The sequence below is a fragment of the Gymnodraco acuticeps genome, unplaced genomic scaffold (genome assembly GCF_902827175.1).
Source record: "Gymnodraco acuticeps unplaced genomic scaffold, fGymAcu1.1, whole genome shotgun sequence".
Taxonomy (NCBI): Eukaryota; Metazoa; Chordata; class Actinopteri; order Perciformes; family Bathydraconidae; genus Gymnodraco; species Gymnodraco acuticeps.
Window position 1 is genome coordinate 322,132 of NW_022990558.1, and position 23,152 is coordinate 345,283.

The 23,152-nt window shown below is 41.6% G+C and overlaps 1 pseudogene; it reads left to right on the forward strand.

Annotated features, from left to right (window-relative positions):
- LOC117553508 overlaps positions 1-23,152 on the forward strand; it is a 159,070-nt pseudogene that overhangs the window by 53,743 nt on the left and 82,175 nt on the right.

A 23,152-nucleotide genomic window follows, 5' to 3' on the forward strand; every position in this document is an offset into this window, starting at 1 on the left:
TCAACTATGAGAGACAGAATGGCGGGAAATAATCCAGGAAATCACATTGTAGGATGTTTAATGAATTAATTGGTAAATTCCTCTGTAAAATAAGTATTTGGTCACCTATAAACAAACAAGATTTCTGGCTCTCACAGACCTGTAACTTCTTCTTTAAGAGCCTCCTCTGTCCTCCACTCATTAACTGTATTAATGGCACTTGTTTGAACTCGTTATCAGTATAAAAGACACCTGTCCACAACCTCAAACAGTCACACTCCAAACTCCACTATGGCCAAGACCAAAGAGCTGTCAAAGGACACCAGAAACAAAATTGTAGACCTGCACCAGGCTGGGAAGACTGAATCTGCAATAGGTAAGCAGCTTGGTGTGAAGAAATCAACTGTGGGAGCAATTATTAGAAAATGGAAGACATACAAGACCACTGATCTCCCTCGATCTGGGGCTCCACGCAAGATCTCACCCCGTGGGGTCAAAATGATCACAAGAACGGTGAGCAAAAATCCCAGAACCACACGGGGGGACCTAGTCAATGACCTGCAGAGAGCTGGGACCAAAGTAACAAAGGCTACCATCAGTAACACACTACGCCGCCAGGGACTCAAATCCTGCAGTGCCAGACGTGTCCCCCTGCTTAAGACAGTACATGTCCAGGCCCGTCTGAAGTTTGCTAGAGAGCATTTAGATGATCCAGAAGAGGATTGGGAGAATGTCATATGGTCAGATGAAACCAAAATAGAACTTTTTGGTAAAAACTCAATTAGACGTGTTTGGAGGAGAAAGAATGCTGAGTTGCATCCAAAGAACACCATACCTACTGTGAAACATGGGGGTGGTAACATCATGCTTTGGGGCTGTCCTGACCAGGACGACTGATCCGTGTAAAGGAAAGAATGAATGGGGCCATGTATCGTGAGATTTTGAGTGACAACCTCCTTCCATCAGCAAGGGCATTGAAGATGAAACGTGGCTGGGTCTTTCAGCATGACAATGATCCCAAACACACCGCCCGGGTAACGAAGGAGTGGCTTCGTAAGAAGCATTTCAAGGTCCTGGAGTGGCCTAGCCAGTCTCCAGATCATTCTCAACCCCATAGAAAATCTTTGGAGGGAGTTGAAAGTCCGTGTTGCCCAGCGACAGCCCCAAAACATCACTGCTCTAGAGGAGATCTGCATGGAGGAATGGGCCAAAATACCAGCAACAGTGTGTGAAAACCTTGTGAAGACTTACAGAAAACGTTTGACCTCTGTCATTGCCAACAAAGGGTATATAACAAAGTATTGAGATGAACTTTTGTTATTGACCAAATACTTATTTTCCACCATAATTTGCAAATAAATTCTTTAAAAATCAGACAATGTGATTTTCTGGATTTTTTTTTTTTCTCATTTTGTCTCTCATAGTTGAGGTGTACCTAGGATGAAAATTACAGGCCTCTCTCATCTTTTTAAGTGGGAGAACTTGCACAATGGGTGGCTGACTAAATACTTTTTTGCCCCACTGTAGGTGTCTGTACACCAGGTTCAAGGGAGTTTGCATAATCATGGCTACATTGACAGATTTTGTTAAGTGTCCCAGTGTGGAACTGCTGGAAAAATGTACTAAATACCAACTGTTAAAAATTGCAGAGCATTTTGAGGTAGACGTTCCAAAGCAGGGTCGTAAGGACACCATAGTGACTACGTTACAGGCCCAGTTGGTACTGCAAGAAGTTCTGCAAGCAGTGGCTGTCGATGATGGTTCTGAGGATGAGTTGGCTGAGAAGGCAGCTATAAGTCCAGAGCGGCAGAGAAGTGCAGGTTTCTTCTGGGTTGTCCCCAGCTACTTTTGATGTAGCTTATAACTTGAGGTTGTTACCGAAATTCGAGGAGAAGACTGTAGATTTTTTTTTTGGACTTTTTGAGCGACTTAGCCAAAGACGACAGTGGTCTGATTCGGAGAAAACATTGCTATTACAGTGTGTGTGTTAACTGGTAGGGCTCAAGTAGCATTTTCTGCATTAAGTATGGCTGACAGTGAAGATTACTTAAGGGTAAAGACTGCAGTGCTAAAAGCTTATGAGTTGGTGCCTGAGGCCTACCGTCAGCAGTTCAGGAAGCTAAGGAAGTCAGAAGGACAGACCTATGTGGAACTTGTTCGGGAGCTGACGATGACATTTAATCGGTGGGTCACGGCTTCCGTAGTAGTACATCTTAATGATTTGAGGGAACTGTTCCTTCTTGAACAATTCAAAGATATCCTTCCAGAACGCGTTGCTACGTACCCGAATGAGCATAAGGTTAAAAATGTAACAGACGCCGGGGTGTTAGCTGATGAATACACGTTAACACACAAGTTTCATTCAGGGGAGAGATTTGACTGGGGGAGCAGAAATAACTGGTCTGGTGACCCCAGAGGTAAAGTGGGTGAAGTGTTAAGGTCGGAGCAAAGGTCCGTGCATGGCTGGAGGGATAAAGTAGATCTAAGTACTTGCAACCTTTGTTTGGGTAAAGGTCACTGGGAAAAGGAATGCCCAGTACTTGCAAAAACCAAGGGACTCCAAAATGTCCAGTTTCCCAGGCCTGTTGCCCTTGCAGCTTCTGCCCACAAGGTTGCTATAGGGATGAGGCTATAGCTGCAGTTAAACTCCATACTGCCCACAAGGTTGCTAGGGATGAGGCTATTGCTGCGGTTAAACTCCATACTACCCTGCAACCAGTCGCTGCTGCGGTTTCTAACTTCGGACCAGCCCTGCAAGAGGTGAAACCTCGCCCCTCCCAGTTGGCAGATGAAATTGATCCAGGGTATGCCCCTTTCATACGTGAGGGTTATGTGTCTTTGCAAGGAAGTGAAAAAAAATCCTTGTTAAGATACTGAGAGACACAGGTGCTATCGATTCGTACATAACTGATGGTGTTCTTCCATTTTCCTCGGTAACTGACACTGGAAGTAGTGTATTGTCTAGGGGAATGGGGATGCAGTTGTTGTCTGCTCCAAAGCATCGGTTGGTGTTGTCCTGTGATTTACGGCAGGGTGAGGTTGCCATGGGAGTCCGGCCATCTTTGCCTGTTCCGGGAGTGGCATCCTCGGTAATGATTTGGCTGGCGGCAGAGTGTGGCTTGATGTGCCTCTTTCACCAGTGGTTTCCTCTAAGCCAGTGATGGGCGAGCTTGCTGACCCTGATAAAAAGCGGACAAAGGTTCGCCCCCGCCGAGGAAATCACCGAACCCAAACCAGCGGTTGATGGGATGGTCCCTGTTTTTGTGGTAAAATAATGTAACATTTACACCCCGGTAAGCTCTGTTTAATTTAGTCTATGTAAGTATAAGTTCTATTAATAATTTGATGTTTCAGTGTCTTGGGGACCCTTTTTTATGGGGGGGGGGTGTGACAACCCTGTGGTTGTCCACCATGTGGTGTTGTGGTAACCTGGGTTTTCCTTGTAATCAGCTGATGAGACCCACCTGTGGCACCTGGTTCCACTATTTAAGAGAGGGCTGCAGAACAGGTTCTCGCTCTTTCTCAGCTGCCCTGCTCGGTGCACCAGGACACCGCTCCTGTGTTTGTTTTATTGTTGGTTGTAACCACTGTGTTGGTAAATAAATACTTGTTTTGGGCAACTCCTGTGTGGAACTGTTGTCCTTACAGTATGTTGCAAGCAGAGCCAGCTTGTATCAATACCATGCCTCTTTAAATAGATCATGAAGTTATTATTGGACCTTCAAAAATAGTGTGAGCAGCTGTTGATGAGAACCTTTAACTACAGAATCAGAATGTTAAACCAGTGTCTGTTGTCATTGCTGTGTATTATTTTCAAACATTATCAAACACAACACCAAGAGCCACACTGGAAACAAGACTTGAACTTTATTTAAGTTGATGACTTAACAGATCTGAATCTATAATTGCTTTATTCTAATGGAACAATCAGAGATCACAAATCTCAGCCAGTTTCTGTAGCAGTCGACTGCTCCCACTTTGGTTCAGGGTCAGATTTAATTAAGTGTGCAAATACCAGTATTGGACGGATTGCAATCACATTGAAACAGAGAGACATGTGACTTCAGGAACAGTTATAATAGCCTTTGTGATCTCTTTTTATCTAGCAACATCATCAGCCAAAATGTTTGACTTAATAGTCCTTCCCATCAGCCTTACTGTACTTTGTTTTGTTCTTCTCAGCTAATGTTAGCATGCTAACAAGTTACGCTTAGATGATCACATGATAAATAATGTCCTTGCTAGGGTGGATGTATATTAATAGGCAAATGGTATTTTTTGCTTAGGAAGCACCGTGCATGCCCTTGAGCTGCATCCACATGATAGGTGGTAAAACGGTTCTGCTCTATGAAATATTCCATTGAAGGCCGAGGAAATGAGTTAGGAAAATACATACGACGGCCTTTTTTGACTGACCACAGCCTCAATCTTTTTTTGATGGGTATGGATCTGCATTCAAATGCTGGTCACAATCTTTTTCTCAAGTTCAGAAATGCAAAAAAACAAGAAATATATTTACAATATTATAAAACTGTAGAGTTTTTTGAGATGTTCTGCTATGTAAATATATTGGGCTATACACGTAACTTCAATGCCACAGAAAACCAATAAAAGTTAAATATCTGAGATCAGAAAAATGGTAGTCACTACAAGGTCACTTCTCTTTGAATTCAACCATTCAACCAACTCTGTTCTACCTTTTCCTTTTCACCGGAGTCTTGAAAAGTACTGAAAGACCTTGTGCTTATATCCAGGGGTGCACATAACTTTCTCAGTGAGGTACTCAGATGAGTACCTGGAGTCAGTGTTTGGTACTCCCACTTCTGGCTCCAGTCAAAGTTATTTGATGAAGCCTTCTGTATCGCAAACGTCAACGGGGGGGGGGGGGTGCTAGTGGAGTACTTCAGGAAAGTCGACGGGGGGGCTAGTGGAGTACTTTGTGACCACAGAGCTTGAACGTTGTAATCAGCTGTTTTAGCGCAGTTCTCCAGTGAAGGGGGGGACTCTCCCTCCGCAGCCGGTTGGCGTAGTTTTGACACAATTCCATTGTACAGGCCGACGTTAACAGCAGCCCTGTCTGTGCACACGGAGACCGACTCTGTTGTCCGGTGATCTAACCGCCTTCTGGAAAAGCTTCACAAGTACGTCGGTACGCAAATGCGCTTTGTGACACAAGTGACGGTACGCATTTCAGATTGTTGCCGCGCATGCGTACCTGCGTCAGAGTTCCCGTTAGCCGGTAATTACCGGACTACGACCGGTAAAATATGCTGAAGACCGGCAAATCTAAATCTCTCCGGTCAAAGTGTCCGTTCAAAATAATTTCCGTTTAGCGCAATACCACATCAGTTGCGCAACTTGCGCCATTTATGTGACAGACAAAAGAGTATGTGACAGACAAGAATAGTCAATTCTAATGTCTAACGCTTAATATGGAGAAAGAGATGTCCTGTGTGGGTTGATTGTGCGTTGATCTGTTGGTAATGCCTTGGGGTTCCGGTGGGCATGTAAACAAATGCATAATGCTGCGCTATACTTTGTGGCCTCACCCGGTTGCATAGCGACTCTTATTGTTTAGGTGTCTTTTAATAAGCAGGTAGTCATATCATTAGCTAGAACTAGCTAGATCCGATCAATATGGACATAAACGCGAGTGAAGTCTAATCTGACGGGAGAGAGTTCAGCTGCTGATGAGTCGACACGCAGCTCTGCATGATCACCTGCAGCGGTGAGCGGAACAAAACACACATCAGGTTAGAATATCACACGTAGCTATTTTAATGACCTTTCAAACTACCGTAACTAGTTATAGATATGTTTAGTTTTACTGTCGGGTCACTCATTACTGATCCGCGAGCTGCATGATACTGACGGGCTGTCAGGAGAGGGAGAGAGCACACCGTTTATTATTCCCTGTGTTATTGTAAGTTACTGTTCACTTTTGAATAGTGTAGTTAATCTACTATAATTAGTTTGTTTAATATCGAATCATATCAATTTGTTTTAAAGCACAATAAATAACAAAGAAGACCTTTGACCGGCACTCTTCTCATTTTGTCCGGAAGATTTAAACTTTAACGGACATGTTGACCGGCGAAAAAATATTCTAACGGGAACTCTGACCTGCGTACCAGTTATGTGCACCCCTGCTTATATCCATTTACTCAATCAACACATTCAACACTTACCAGTCCATGATGTAAAGGAAACTTCTGTAGCAATGGTGAGTCAGGACTCAGAGAGACACGGGACTAGCAGGAGTTCTGATGTCAAACACTGGCAGTTTATTACAAGCCTCGGCCGGAGAATTCATATCACAAGTCACACAGTCAAAGGTTCTGACTGCACGGGTGCGTTGTCATGTCAATTCTGACTCACCCTCTCATCTTGGTAGACCTTTTAACCAGTTTAGAGAGAGTCAACCCACATATTGGGGGAAGGTATCTGTGAACACCTGGAGGCACTGAATCACTTTATCTGACTCTATGGCTCTTGTGACCGAGAGTTAACCGGTCATAAAACTGACAATGGCAGCAATAGCTGACACTTCCCATTCCTTAAGACAGATAACAGACTTCGGCTTGGTCGTAAAACGTCAACAGGCCGAAAGGTCAAATATCTTAAGTAAAGACAAAATTAATCCCTCACACATGATAATGAATTGCAGTTAGTTCAGGAACTAGCGTTGCCTTTTTAAACATTACACATTCCATTGAGGTATAAATCAAAGAATCTTGTGTCGGTAGAATATCAGTCATGACCAAAACTGTAGCATATCTAACGTGTTCCAAGCTTTAATGGTGTATGCAGAACTATTAAAATGTCCTTTTTTTACTAGTTGTAAGCCTTACCCTCCCCTATAGTTTGTCTATTAACCACAGTCAATAATTGATAGTTACTGGAAATCAGTTTCTAAAGAACCTCAGGATGCCTCAAGGGTACTTTCATATCACAATAGGTTATGAGAAGATTATTGATAATTAATGCAAGGGAAAAATGTGTGCAAAAACCTTCAGAGAAAATGTGCCATCTTCTCGCTGGAGGCTGATTACATTTCCACTTATCAAGCACCACTGCTCCTGTTGCTATTTGCAGGAAAATACTATAGGTCTGGTATTATTCTATGTTTTGTCGACAAGTTCCACAAAAAGACCAATACCAACAATGAATGTGTAAAAGGCTGATGGCTCTTCTTTTTCTCCGCCATAGAGCTCCATTTCCCCCAAACTATTAAAACACATAATTAAGCCACACTGCTGCATTGGGTTACATGTTCCTTTATTACCATGAACGTACATACTATATTTTATGTTGACTAAATTTCACATACAATTTCACAATTCCTGAACCTGTTACCACAACTGCTCCAAAATTTGATTCATCCACTATAGGAAATAGTCCCCACAAAAAGCTCTTTTCATTCTGTTTGAGTAATTTTTTTATTAAAGAGAAGAGTGACAGGAATTTTAACAAAAATGTAACTTTACATTTGTGCCCGGTTTTAAAATAGTTATATCTTCACCTTGAAGATTTGAACTTTGGGATTAGAGTCAGGATGCCAATATTGAGAGATGGACTAAAATGTCTTAAAATAGGATTTTGAGACATAAACGATATATAGCCATCGTTGAATGTAAGATCTATGCAAACGAGGAATTGGAGCAGAGTGATGGCGGAAATTATCCAAAGTTGAAGTCTACCTGTGATATGTTTGTTGAGTCAATTCGGAACCAAACAAACCATGAAAAGCAGTCCCAAACATATACAGTATTCGGATAGGGTTGCCAAAATACATTTGATCACAAAGTGTACACTAGTGGATTAGCATATTCATTATAATGCATGAACTGTATGTCACGGACGAGCAGACATGCAGCCGCTGTGTCTTAAGGAATCAGAGGAACGTTGACCTGCACGCCGGCCTCCTCTCAGATAAAGCGAATATGGCAGTTTCTTAATCCAGTGTGTGCATTGCTTTAATCCTGCTGCTGGGTCCACGCCAGACTACTCTGCATCTCTGGAGAGCGATGGGTAGAGTTTAGGAGCTACATCATTAGTGTGTGTGAAGTCACTGTAAACATTTGATTAATTGCTGAGAAGCAATTACAAGCAATTAAAGTCCTATTATGATGGCAGTGAAGGACAACGCAAGTTAATCTGGCTATCATCACAATAATTAGCCCATCATTTTCTCCCCAAGCCTAATGTATAAGAAAATGGATACATTTTTTTGGCTATGGTAGAGACATTTTAGGGAGCGTACCACACTCGCTGCATGGAGAAAATGTCCCGTTTAACCTTTATTAGTCACACTTTGTGGTATCACGTGCATATCTTCCCATGGGAACGGAGTGACAAAGCATTTTTTCTCAGCACCGGTTTTCCCTAGCCGGTGATCTTTTGTAGTGTTTTGCAGTTTAACACATGACAAAATGTCTCACACTAAATCCTTTTCCTCCTTCTTCTCCCCTCCCTGTCCCTTTTCTGTCTCCTTGGCTCTTTGTTTTTCTTCTGCCCCCCCCTAGCAACAACCAAACTACTGGAGCTTCAAGGTCAGTGCCAATATTGTGTTTGTGTTTCAGTGTAAATCTGTTCCTCTGTGTGGATTTGTCTCTAATAGGATAACTTCTCATTGTGTCTTTGCATGCCTGCTTGCCTTTTCTCCACCGCTTTCAGTCTTGGTCACATGTTGGCACACACTTTTGTTTTTAACTCTCTCTTGTACCGAATGCTAGGGCATTTCTGTATCAGGAAGTAAGGCAAGGCAAGGCAAGGCAAGGCAAGTTTATTTATATAGCACTTTTCAACACAAGGCAATTCAAAGTGCTTTACAAAAAATGAAAGAGATTAAGAAAATGGCATTTAAAATCAGTCATTAAAAAGAAAAGCTAATAAAATAAACATTAAAAGAAAAAAATACATGGATAAAAGTTACAGTGCTGTCAATTAAACATTAAAAGAAAAAAGTACATGGATAAAAGTTACAGTGCAGTCTAAGATATGAATAGTTCAATTAAAAGCAGTAAAACAGTAAACAGAATTCTTGCCTTGAAATGGAGTTTGATTGGTGGCTCATAAGTGCTTTGTTTCAATTGAGCTATGCTCTATATATTGCTGTCCTTTTATGTGAATATGTGGTCTAGTTGAGAATTTGAAAAAACTAGTTAGAGTTTAGTTCTGTCCTGCTGCTTCCAACATTCTCTGTTCATAAAGGCCCATAACGTCCTGTTTGTATGTAGGTAAGAATTGGCTACTCTTATAGGCTGTAGTTGAATAGTCAAATAAATGTTCTATGTCTTCTCCTAGCCCCTTTTTTTTACTTCAATAGGCTCTTTCACACCGCAGTACTTTTCCCACTTTAGTTCCGATATAGTTCCGAAATGTTGCGTTCACACCAAAAAGAGCCGGAACTAAAATGAGTTAATCAGAACCTTTTCACCCCCTTTTCCGTCCCTGCTAGAGAGCAGGAACTTTCATGGGAGAAAAAGGTTCCTATGTCTGATTGGCTGGGCGGATTGCAAACCACGCCCCGTAAAATTCCCAAAAAGTTTTGTGAAGCCGCCATTTTATTATCCTCGCATTAGCATTATTAGCATTAGCCCAGCGCACAAACGCAGAGAGACTAACTTATGGCAACACAAAAGAAAACATGGGAACGGTGGAGATGAGGAGGTGTCGGCGTTCTGGTGATTTACTCGGAAGAATTTACCCAACTCCGGGGACTTCCGGCCGGGGACTTTGGGCGGCAGTATACGCCGTGAAGTTGTTTGCGGCCTCCCAGTAAACCCAAAGCAGAAGAAGAAGTAGTGACGTCAGCGGCTTCATTTGCCTAATCCACCCCCAGGGACTTATTCCGGTGTGAACGCGATCTGTACTTAGTTCATGAGAATGAAGAGTTCTCATGAACTAAGTTCTGATAACCTGTGATAAAGAGATAAGAAAAGAAGCATTGAAGAACTTTTTAACAGCATTAAGGTTAATCAATAAGATCTTATCATGGCTGCCACTTAGATATTTCTAGGTAATTTCAGTCATTTAGGAACTTTCCGATGACAAAGAGACTATTGGGTTGCAGCTTTAATCTACATCCTTGTTTAATAGATGTCATATATAAAGTTATCTTCTCCAACATGATATAGATGGGACAGAAATGTCACTTTACTATTGATTGGTTGACAACATTTTCCTAATAAGGTGTCAAACCACTTGATTTACACTGCAATATCTCAACATGTATGCAGTGGATCATCTTTAAGTTTTGTACAGACATTCATGAGGTTGTGGTCTAATGACTTTGGTAACTTCTTATCTTCTCCTCTATTGCCACCAGCAGGTCAACGTTTTCATTTATCCTGTGAAATATCTCAAAATCTACTTGATTGTTTGGATAGGGAGGCATGTGGTGCAGTGGGTTGAGCATTGGTGTTCAAATCAGGGGGTCACAGGTTCAAACCCCACTGCAGTCAGCATGTCGTTGTGTCCCTGAGACACTTCACCCCAAATTGCTCCTGTGGGGATTGCCCACAGTATTGAGTATGTAAGTCGCTTTGGATAAAAGCGTCTAACAAGTGACATGTAATGGATAAGTCATTCATGTTCCCAGGGGCTAAAATCGAATGGATTCTGTAATCGGACAGTTAATTAAAATTGAAATATTTCAACATCTATTGGATTCATCGCCATAAAATGTGCTTCATGCATTCAAGCGCCAAAAATGCTGCATGTGCTTAGTGTGCATCATGCACATTGTTGTTATTTATCACAATTCAAGCTCAGCCTGTACAGTAGGTGTGAGGTTGCTCTTAATGTGCCTCTCTTGCAAGTTTGACTGCTTCCTTGCCTCTGGGCCGTTACACCTGGGTTATTATTTGATTAGCTGCAAGAGAGCTTCTGAGCAGTCCCAAGAGTGGAAATGGAGACAGCTGTGAAAGTGCAATGTGGTGAAAGATTATTCATGGCCTCTTATGTATAAGTATAATAATAAGATAATATTAATGCGATCTGTACTGTATTACCGCGTTTACCTAGTGACAGATGGGATTATTGTCTCCATGAGAAAAATATTTTAACCCACGCTGTTAGAAACACATGATTGGCCTCCAGGAATGTTTGAAACACTCGGTTGCTTCTGAAAGTGTGCCCACACTGAATGCTCACATCAAAATTATACTTCGTGGAGTCAGATATTTTTACCAAGCACTGGCCAGGTTGGGATGTAAATGGTGTGAAATTGAACAACTTGTTTTGAAATTGGAGCCATCAGTGGCCAGTCGCTGCCAGCTTCATGCTATTTCTCTTTTTATATCGTAGCCAACACCGACTGGTTTCAAGTAACTGTGGAACTTAACTCTCATTGTTCTTTTTTATAAAAATGCAAAGACTAATTGTAGAGAGATGAAGCCAGGCTTGTTAGGACCAGAGGTGTTAATTTATGAACTCAGCTCAAAGTGCTGGCGAAGTGGGCTCATTAAGCGGAAGCTTAATAAAAATGAGAAAATAATCCTAGTAGTAACAGCAAAAATAAGTTCTCCCATGTGGTAAATGTATAATGAGCTCATGTGAATACTTTTAGGGGCCGGTTCACTTAAATCACGGAAATAAAAACCAACCGTTTGCTGTATCAGCCATGCAGAACATTTTGGATTCATACACCTAGGTTATGGTTTGTGGACTATCAGGGTTTTTTAACATTGTTTCAGATAAACAAACTGCTGGTGTTATACAAAAAAACATGACTTTCATTGTGTTTTAGCTGGATCATTAGAGAAGACAAATCGTGCGTGTGATTTAGAGCTTAAAGGTAGGGTATGTAAGTTTGAGAAACCAGCTCGAGATCGCTAGAATTTGAAAATACACGACGGGAGAAAATCTGCCACTTCCTTACAGAGCCCCTCCTCCAACACACACGAACGCGCACATGACCAATGAGGGCACGAGATAAGTTTGTGCCCAGATGGAAGGCTGACAGGCAGGTAGACCATCCAGTTACTTTAGCCGGGCCGGCTCAGATGATTGGTCGTGCTTTTTACAGCACTTCGGCTTTCACAGATGATGTTTTTTTATGGATTTGTTGTCAAAGCACTTCAGATATTCATTGCTATCGGGATGTTAAGAGCATTCCATGGAATATAACAAAAGGTGTATCTCGAGCCGGTTTCTCAAACTTACCTACCCCACCGTTAAATTCAAAAGTCAGTGTTTCCCTCTGAGCTTGGCAAACTAATGCTATAATGCATTATTAGTTCTACCTCAGACTTGGATACATTATGCTCATTGAACAGAGCATTTTGACCCCTTACTTTAATGTAGCCTGCGGGAAATTGTCCTGCTATGCATATGCTGACCTAAGCAGTTACTGCAGCTTACAGCATCCTATCCATAAAATGAGTCTATTTGCATACTTACTGTATTGCTGAACCAGCGAATATGCACTCTGCTAAAGAATTTTCTGAAATACAACAGAAGATAAGCTGCTGCTTTCGAATTCATTCAAACATAAATATTTTATAGCTATATTGATAAGTCTGAATGTTTAAAATGTTAACGGGTAACACTGACATTCTGTTGCATTGGGTGACATGTTCTTTCATTACCATGAAAACACACACACGCACACACACACACACACACACACACACACACACACACACACACACACACACACACACACACACACACACACACACACTGTGATTTACCTCTCTTAAGGGTTACAAGAGGACAAGGCAACTAAATGCTGATCAAATGCAAACACACACTTTTAAAAAGTGCAATACGTATATGAAAAATCTAGATAGTTGTTCCAATATCATATGGATATACTCCTGCCCCTGTTTGGATATGATTGTAAGGCCTAACTCGGGTTAATCCCTTTGTAAACACGAGTAAATGCATACAGAGAACAAATGCCAGATAACTTTCTTATATTGCCTAGTTTTCAATCAGTCATATTTTAAAAATAGCTAAGACCAGCCTGATCGTTACTGCACATGTGCATATCTTACCAAAGCTGAGAAAGATGAGAGATGGGTGATTTGCTGGCTACTGCACATAATAACACATGCATTTAAAAGAATAATTATGTCTTTTTTATAAGAGGTTTTCAACAGTGAATTAAAACAAAAAATATATGAATCCATGGCTGAAAATAATCCCTTCCAAATGTTAACTTCCACAACAGTGAACAGCTGTCTTAGAACATAACCACGCCTTTTAAAAGACACCACTTGTCTCCCACACCCCCCATGCCTGAAACGCCTCCATTGAACTTTTCCGTTTTCTTTTGTAACGTAATGACTAGGGGTACGCAAACAAATGGATTCACATAAGAATCGCAATTCTATCTCTGCCCATTCAGAATCGATTCAGAAATTGCAAGAAGCGATTCACATTTTTCAGTCTTGCCGCAACGCTGTTTTCCATTTTTTCTACAGCGTGAGCTCCGTAATGTCCCGCTCACATGGCACTTTATGCAGCATCCAGGGAAACACACCAGGAAATCCTCTTCACTCTGTCCGCCCTTCATGCCTCACAGGGCGGACTCCTGAGCTATTTTGAATCGAGAATCGTTTTGAATCACGAATTGATTGTGAATCGAATCGTGACCCCAATAAATGGAATGGAATCGTGCACCCCTAGTAATGCCTAGTAATGACATCACTATGTAACACTGCCACTTATATTGGCTAGCTGTCCAACAAATTGGACATGATAGGCTAAGGGGCGGGACATCTCTAAGCGGTTCACCAATCTCAACAGAGCTGGCCAGCTAACCAATCAGAGCAGACAGAGGGTGAAAAGAGGTGCTGCAGCACAGGCAGTATGAGAAAAATGAAGAGCTCTTTGAACATTAAAGCATGGAGACATGTCACAGTAGAGACACAAAATACTAATATGAACCTGGCATGGCATTATAGGGCCCCTTTAAAAAAAACTGTATCTTATGAGCTTAAGACTGAGAGTCGGGAAGTATTGACAGATGGACCAACACATTGTTGGTGTTTTCATTTCAATTGTTAAGACAGATAAAGAATAACAACTGACGATACTGATGCCAGCCCTGTGCTCAGTACTGAGCGTATTCTTTTTAATCATGATGTGCTTTATTACATAACCACACCCTCTGTCATTTTTTCATTTGCATAATCTTTCCATATTACTGGTCCCTTGTGTTCCTCTTCGTCATGTACAGCAGCAGCAGCTCCCTCCGTACATTTCCCTCCTCTGTTCAGCTCGTGACGAACACACATGCTGGTTTTTTTCCCTCCGATCTCCCCCTATTTGTTACTGGTCGGCAGCTCATACAGGATTGGTTATCGCTCCCCTTCCTCTTGGGGAGTTCTTCTCCTATTCTGATACAAGAGAATCCCCTGCAGCAGTGCAACGCTGTGTGTGTGTGTGTGTGTGTGTGTGTGTGTGTGTGTGTGTGTGTGTGTGTGTGTGTGTGTGTGTGTGTGTGTGTGTGTGTGTGTGTGTGTGTGTGTGTGTGTGTGTGTGTGTGTGTGTGTGTGTGTGTGTGTGTGTGTGTGTGTGTGTGTGTGTGTGTGTGTGTGTGTGTGTGTGTGTGTGTGTGTGTGTGTGTGTGTGTGTGTGTGTGTGTGTGTGTGTGTGTGTGTGTGTGTGTGTGTGTGTGTGTGTGTGTGTGTGTGTGTGTTTAATAGTCCCCCACTGCTCCCCTTTGATGTTCCATTGGTGTGCCAGCTCACTTAGTGCACACACAAGCATGGGAGATACACCCACTGCAAACAGCACATCATACATTAGCAAACAACTACGTTATGTGAGATATGAGCACACACATTTTCATAGATGTGCTCAGGAGTTGGGAAGCGTGAATATGGATGTTCAAACAGCACAGGGAGAGGCGATCGACAGGGTGTCCATATTTAGAGAGAACATGGATTCTGCCACTGTCAGAAACACAATAGAGCAGAGTGCTGCATAATTCTCCCCTTTTCTTTGCACCCAGCCTCACTTTTACAAATATGAATTCCCCATTTTGTATCTCTTGTGCCCTCGTAAGTCTGAATCAGCCAAAGTAATCACAGCCCATTGTCATCTCTCCATGCCTCGTTGTTGAATTCAGAGGAACGTACCACACTGTGGGTTTCAGACAGTGACAGGGGATCCATAGTTGTTCATCAACCATCTTCATGAAGCCTATTTTTCTTCTGTTAAAGTAACTACAGAGACAGAGCCAAGGAAATTATTAATTTTAAAGAAATATCGTTGCTGCCTCAGAGCATTCTATAGGATAATAACAGGCCATGAATAGTACTGCACCTCATTATCACGTGTACTCTGTTTATTGATCGTAAAACAATTGATAGGCAGGCGTTACAAAGCATTACATCATCATTTTATGAAACGTTGAAAATATGTATATTGTGCTTTTGGCATCAGAGCAGCTGTGGCTGGAGTCGACTCGTCCTCGCAGGTCAATTCTTGGCTAAAATGACCAAGAGTGGTTTGGAAGGCTGGTTCAGCATATTCCTGAAGTACTGAGAGGACACAGTCATTTTAAATTGTGGATCTCTAATTCAGTCTATTTTAATACAATTCAAAATTGCTGAGAGGGATTTTTTTTCACTGGACATTATGACTGAGGAGATCTAAATATGTCTGACTTCAACACATTTTGCAGAAACCCTGATTATGACAGCTAATGTGCACATCATACTACTTTTCAAAAGTGTTCCGACATATTTGTTGAAAAGGTATATAAGCCTAGTTCAGGAGCTGCCCATGCCAATGTTGCAGTGACAATTTAGAGACGATGTTGCTAGGCTACCCTTCATCTTCCACTGTGTGATACTGATGAACACATATGTAATATCATATGCATATTTATAGGAGGTGGTTTAGGTCTGTATGGCTTTCTATCATTCGTTTGGATTTATTTTGGAGATGAAAGGTAGTAATCCTTTCTTGCTAACTTCTTGTTGGGCCTTTTGATTCTATATTTTATATTTCACATTCCTTTTTGAACAGATACGTCTTCAGTAGGAACGAGTGCCACAGATTTGAATAGCAGTGCTAAATACAGCATAGGGTAGCCGAAAGGAGCCAGAGAACGTACTGATTTGTGAGATCATTTGTTGAGTCTGGCAAAACTACAAACATGCTGAAAATGTTTGTTTTCAACTAAAAGAGAAATCCTTTGGAAGATCTTTGATTCTGTGTGTAGATCATGTATCTTTACATTATGGCTTTTCAGTGGCTTTCCCATCTGCACTTTAAAAACAGAAACTCTACGTTTAATGTGATTCTTTACTCAGCAGTCTTAAACAAGATGGTACCAAAAAAAGGACATCATCTGCAAACATTTATTAAAAATGTTTTGAAAGGATTTGTGCCATTTCAGGGAGCCTGGGAGCTTTGCAAGTCGCTCCTCTGTGTCTCACATGTCTCACATACAGAAAGACTCCCCCCGCTGTATATGTCCCAGTGAGCTAGCTCAATGCTAACCCGTTCAGGCAAACCCTTTTGTGCCCTCGTGCTGTTTGGCTGTTGATATGATGCTCGGTGGAAAATTGCTATTCCCTGTTCAGCGGCGCAGAAAAGCGGGAGTGTTTTCTGCCGTTAAAAGGCTTAGGAGTCCGGGCGCTGACGAGTTCCCCGGCTGGCTCGTCGACAGACTCTGTGCCGAGGCACGTGGCCAGAATCACTTATTGACACTTCTCTGCCATCTGCCAACACTGCGAGCTATGCTTAGCACATCTCGCATTAATAAGGCTGAACTTATTAGAAAAGCAATGACAGGATGATAAGTTCACACAATATGTTATTTGAAAGACAATTATCTTTCAGAGTAAGCTATAAATAGGAAGTAATACAGAGACACAAATTGAATGAATTACACATTTACCCTGTAGACTTGGATAACTTTGGCTCACAGGGACAGAGCGGAAAACTGGATATACAGTAATTACTCAAATAATGTGGTTGAGTACGATTTTGATGTACTTATACTTATTTTCCTTATTATTTATGTATTTGTTACTTAGTGTTTGTAGCATTGTCCACTATTGTATACTTTCACCTCACCTAATTTCAGAGGGAAATATTGCTTATTTGATGATAAAGATAACAATACATTAATGTCCTCTAAAAAACTTGCTTTATGGACAGTGGTCCAAAAACAAAGACATTCATTGTGATGACTATTAAGATAAGCTATTTTAAAGATTGAAATTATACAATACATAATATGAATCAATAATAAAATATGCCCAGCAGTATATTAAGTAGTCAAGCTCCATTATTACCAGCTGAACACATGAATGCATCACTAATTCAAATCCAATAATATAATGGGATCATTCAGCACCCACATTTATGGCACAATTTAATTTGAATCTAACATTTAAAAATAATAGAAAATCCAGGAAGGGAACTGCAGTGTCTTTTAGATACTGCCACACATTGTATACATCAATACTGTGCTTTTAAGGAAGATCCTACTCATTCTTCCCTTTGACATATCTGAATACGTCTGTAACCACTCCACAAGAAAACGTTTGAAATTCCTGGAGATTTCAAGGTCAAACCCAGACTTTCATCATCAAGTCTTAAAACCTGTGACAAATCCAGAGTTCAGCAGGGAAGAGAAGAAGAGGTTTCTTCCTCTGACACAAAACAAGTGCTCTTGAGCAAGGCAATTAACCCCAGCTTGTCTGTGGGACCCACATCATGACTGGCTTTAGTGAAGTTGTCATGTGAGCTGCTTCACCTGCCTCTCCACCCTCAGGCTGTAGTAGCAGCAGTGTAACTGACAGTTCATACGCTGTGACACAGAGTCATATCTGCTGACCATGAGGGATTCAGAGGCTCTCTCAATTATCACTCTCACTGGAAAGGAATGCCACGGTACGCAGCTGTAATGCCCGTGAAATCTCAGAGTTGGGGGGCGTGACAGCTGTCCGTCGGGGGGGGCATGTTACAGCTGTGCACAGCTGCCTCATCAATCAAACTTCTGTGTGTGAGCTGCTGGGAAATCTGGGTCTGACCAGCCAGTCGTGGAGTTAAAACACTGAGCCGGTTTAACAGCGACAAAGATACTGTGCATTGATATCATCTTTATACAATTCTTAAAGATTTCCTATATCACAGTGTCAAGGAGAGGAGCTAAAGAGTAATAGACTCTTTTCATGCTAAACAACATGCTGGAAGTCGAGGTAAGGCTCAACTGTACATAATGGAAGATGGTATTTAACGTGCTGCCTCTGCTGCTGCTCTCTGAGGAGCTCAATGGAAGGATATTTACACCTAAAAATTGATTAATATTTTGCATAACTTACGTAATTGTTGGTAATATCACCCTGTTTGACTAATAAGTAGCACTAATTGGCTTTGCATGTGGTTATGGCCGCAGCTATTATCGATCGTCATTATCTATTCATGCTGTTGATTTGTTTCTTGTTCGGCCTCCCACAGAGCGCTTCTGTATTGTTCAATAATGATTGAAAAAACATTCAATTAAAAAAACAATCAGATTAATTTGTAACATTCTCTTCAAATCAAAATAAAATCAAGTTTTATTTATATAGCACATTTATAAACGATTTTTGGTCGAGCCAAAGTGCTGTACATAAAATAAAATTAGCCTACAGTAGAGACACTTTACAGCTAATACAACAGCACAGATTGTTCAGAATATCAGTATGAGAAAAACGACACCCTCTATCCTTAGACCCTCTGTCCTTAGGCCCTCTGTCCTTAGACCCTCACATCGTACAAGGAAACACTTCCAGAGAAAACCCACAGTTTAAAGGGAACATGGGAGAAACCTCAGGGAGAGCAACAGAGGAGGGATCCCTCTCCCAGGACGGACAGACGTGCAATAGATGCCGTGTGTAAATCGAAGAGATAATACATTTTTCTCTTGATATAATTAAAACATAATGTGTAGAACAGCATGGAACTCCAATAACTGAAATCCAAATAGACTAATTTGAGGGGGAAGTAATGTGTAAGAAGTACACAAATCACAAATAAACTGCAAAGCATATTCAACATGTATTTAGTGATGTTTTACAGATAGTAAAAAAACTCAAATACATCAGGCAGCTTCTGAAACAAAATGACGTTCACATAAGATTAGGAAAAAAACATCTGTTGGAAAGTTACTAGGTGCATTTCTTATGTTCAATAACCAGGTCATTTGAGGGATGTATTAGCAAATAAATGATACTGTGTTTCATTAGTGTATAATCACCTGAAAAATGGTTGTGCGCTCTTCCAAGGGGCGTCTGCCATTATGCATGTAGTGTTTTTAAATTACCACTACAGTTCTGCCACACTTATAAAGTGCCATAACACTGCATCCTGAATTTCCGGGGTAGTAATACAAAAACTACAATTTCTTAAAATGTATAACATTTTAATTTTAAATTTGAATGGCATGATATCCAAAACATGTTTTTTGAGGAATAGCTGGAATATGAAATGATAAACATTTTTAATTACAAAGATACTTCAAGAAAACCACCTCACCGGGTCAAAAAGGACCCACCTATGGAAGCTTGGGGTAGTAATACAAAAACTACAATTTCTTAAAATGTACATTTTAAATTTAAATGGCATGATATCCAAAACATGTTTTTTGAGGAACAGCTGGAATATGAAATGATAAAAAAATGTAATTACAAAGATACTTAGAGAAAACCACCTCACCGGGTCAAAAAAGACCCACTTATGCATCTAAGGGTTAAAAAAAATGATGTATCAGAAAATGTGTTTTAAAAAACACATTTTCAAAATACTTGTGATAGTCCAAAGCCCTAAGTTATCGCCTTTAAAGAGCATTATAAAATAGAGAGAGTGAAATAACTGTGACTATTTGGTGTTTCAGCTATATGAGGAATGTAAGCTATGTATCAACGGTTACATTTCTATATTCCATCAGATGTTAAAACATTGTCTGAAACAATTATAAAGTTTACCTCATACAGTAAAGTCATTTATGTACTTACAACCAAGGTTTCTCTGAGTCTCCCATTAAAAAGATTGTGGTAGCTTTGTTGGCTCAGGGTTGTTGCTGTGTGATTATCAACAGTGGTGCAGCCAGAGCGGATTATACAGCGTTCACCGCTCAGTGCGTTGTGGAGGGAATTGGCTGGTACGCAGCCAGATGTTCGGTAATTGTTACAGAGAAAAAAATGAATCTAAATGACGTGTTGAGTAAAACCCTACAATGTTCGACGAGATGGTGTTCATTTAAATTAATACAGTAGATTACACACACAAAATAAAATATGTTGAATACATTTCATGTACCCATCAAACTATTTCCCTAAAATTAAACAATTTCTCTGCTCAGAAACTCAGAAAGATGTTTGGCAGAACAGTGTAACAAATGTGACACATGAAGGTTTTAAAAGCTCATATGACAGACATATTCTTGAATGGATTTAAGTCAGACAGAATGGTGAAACGAGTCAACTCAAACAACTCTTACGATTGTCTTCCTTCAGTGATTACATTTCAATTTCAAGCTGTAGACACCCAGGAATCTTGCATGACTTGTTCAGCCCTCGTGAAATTCATGGAGTCTCTCATGCAAGAAATACAAATGGACTGGGTCTGACTGGGTGTATTTAAGATTTCAGGAAAGTCTGATGTTTTTTGCACATTCTGTAGCAGCTGGTTCGACTTCAATAACCTTTGAGCTGTCCATTATGTGGCCTGATGAGTGTGTTTGACCCTGGAGATATTAAAGTCAAACACAGCTGTGCTGCACGGCAGCTTATTACTTTTGACTCTTTGTCTATAGAGTGGTGCAGGAATGAGTCATAAACCCACAAATGAGTTAGCATTTTTTTGCTTCCATATCTAGGAGTCAAGTGTACATTATTTTCACAATTCTTTAAAAGTCATAAAATACTTCAATACTACTTAAAAACAGTGGTGGATAACAAGTGGCTAGATAAGACCACTAAACGTCATCACGCCGATCATTAGCCACCGTTAGCATAGCGGTAGTAAAACTAAGAAATTAAACAGTCATGTAGTTTATAGCATAACGTTAGCTCATTTCTTATTGCATTTGCATATATGCTTAAACTATTATAAAGCCCTTGCTATGCTAACTTTGGTAGGTCTACACGATTGCGTCATCACTGTAACACTCTATAAGCTATTAGCTATAGATATTCAATTGATTTCACAACCCTGTTGCTAATTAAATGGACCGTAAGTGTTGACTCTTCAGATGTAAAGTGGTACTTCAATCAGGAGAGACGTGATGTATGAAATACATGTTTATTATCGGGACACATGATATGCGGGAATAGTGATTGACGTATTACAACAAGTAACTGTAATGATGTTTTGGCGATTAGGCCCCGGGTTTGCAGGATGATCATTCAGGAGGGAAAGAACCGCTCTGATGAACCCCCCGGGGTCTAGACACTGGTGGTGGTGATAGTAGTTCGGTCCAATCTGAAGGGAGAAGGTTTTAGCTTGGCCCTGTATTAGGAGACAGGAGGCGAAGGGGTGGAGGAGGGTTGTGCGTTGACACCTGAAATGACAACTGACAGGGAGGGGAGAGCAGATTTAAAGGGGTTAGCAGGTGCGATGATTGGCTAGCCGGGGCGTAACACCCCTGATCGCTTATTGAGATAACGTGTGACACCAGATGATATTGTCTTCTTGATTGAACTTGAGCTAAGCTACATTTCAATCAGGAGAAACATGATGTATGAAATACATGTTTATTATCGGGACACATGATATGCGGGAATAGTGATTGACGTATTACAACAAGTAACTGTAATGATGTTTTGGCGATTAGGCCCCGGGTTTTGCAGGATGATCATTCAGGAGGGAAAGAACCGCTCTGATGAACCCCCAAAAGAAGTGAAGTATGAAGTACTGAGCTGTGAGCAATTCTTACCTTGTGGCTGGCTGCGGAGATCTATGGATGAAATGAGAGATTAACATGGGGACGTGATGAGGCGCCGGAATCGCTTCCGGGCTGCGGGGTTAGACATGCGCGGACCCACTGGCCGCAACCTGCACTGCAGGGTTAAACATCATTCGCAGGGTTAAACCTACCGCAGACCATGTCCGCAACCTGCATTCGCAGGGTTAAACCTAACGCAGACCCATGTCCGCAACCTGCACTCACAGGGTTAAACCTAACGCAGACCCACGTCCGCAACCTGCACTCACAGGGTTAAACCTAACGCAGACCCATGTCCGCAACCTGCATTCACAGGGTTAAACCTAACGCGGACCTGTGTCCGCAACCTGCACCCGCAGGGTTAAACTTAACGCAGACCCACGTCCGCAACCTGCACTCACAGGGTTAAACCTAACGCAGACCCGGAGGTCACAACCTGACGTGTAGGGTTAAACATGAACGCGGACCCGGAGGTCACAACTTCGGAGGTCACAACCTCGGAGGTCACAACCTGACGTGCAGGGTTAAACATGACGCAGACCCACGTCCGCAACCTGCACTCACAGGGTTAAACCTAACGCAGACCCGGAGGTCACAACCTGACGTGCAGGGTTAAACATGACGCAGACCCACGTCCGCAACCTGCACTCACAGGGTTAAACCTAACGCAGACCCGGAGGTCACAACCTGACGTGCAGGGTTAAACATGACGCAGACCCGGAGGTCACAGCCTGACGTGCAGGGTTTAAACAGAACAGAGACCCGGAGGTCGCAACCTGACATGCAGGGTTAACATGAACCCAGTGACACGTATACATGCTGACGTGCTATGAAACCACCACCAGTTATAGGCATAATTACCATTTTTTAGTGTTTGAGAGACCTTGGATAGCCAGCACACGCTGATGTCCGGGCGAATGGGGATATGGAGGCGGAGGAGGACCGCCGTCCGAGTTGCAGGGATGAGGGAGAAATGCCTTGATTGGCAGCAGAGGTGGCTGCGCCTATCTGAACGAAAGCCCTGATATGCTATTAAGACGCCACCACCAGTTATATGCATATTTACCATAGATAAACTGAATAGATCTTGGATTGGCAGCACGAGCCGATGTCCGGGCGAAGAGGGAGATGTAGACAAGTAATGCACGAGAGCTGTTAGCTGGAGTACAGTGATGCATGAATATCATAACCTGGATTAACACGAGCCATGTGAGCATGAATATGAATGAAGTGCAGGATGCACGCAGCACCATACACTTACTTAAATAC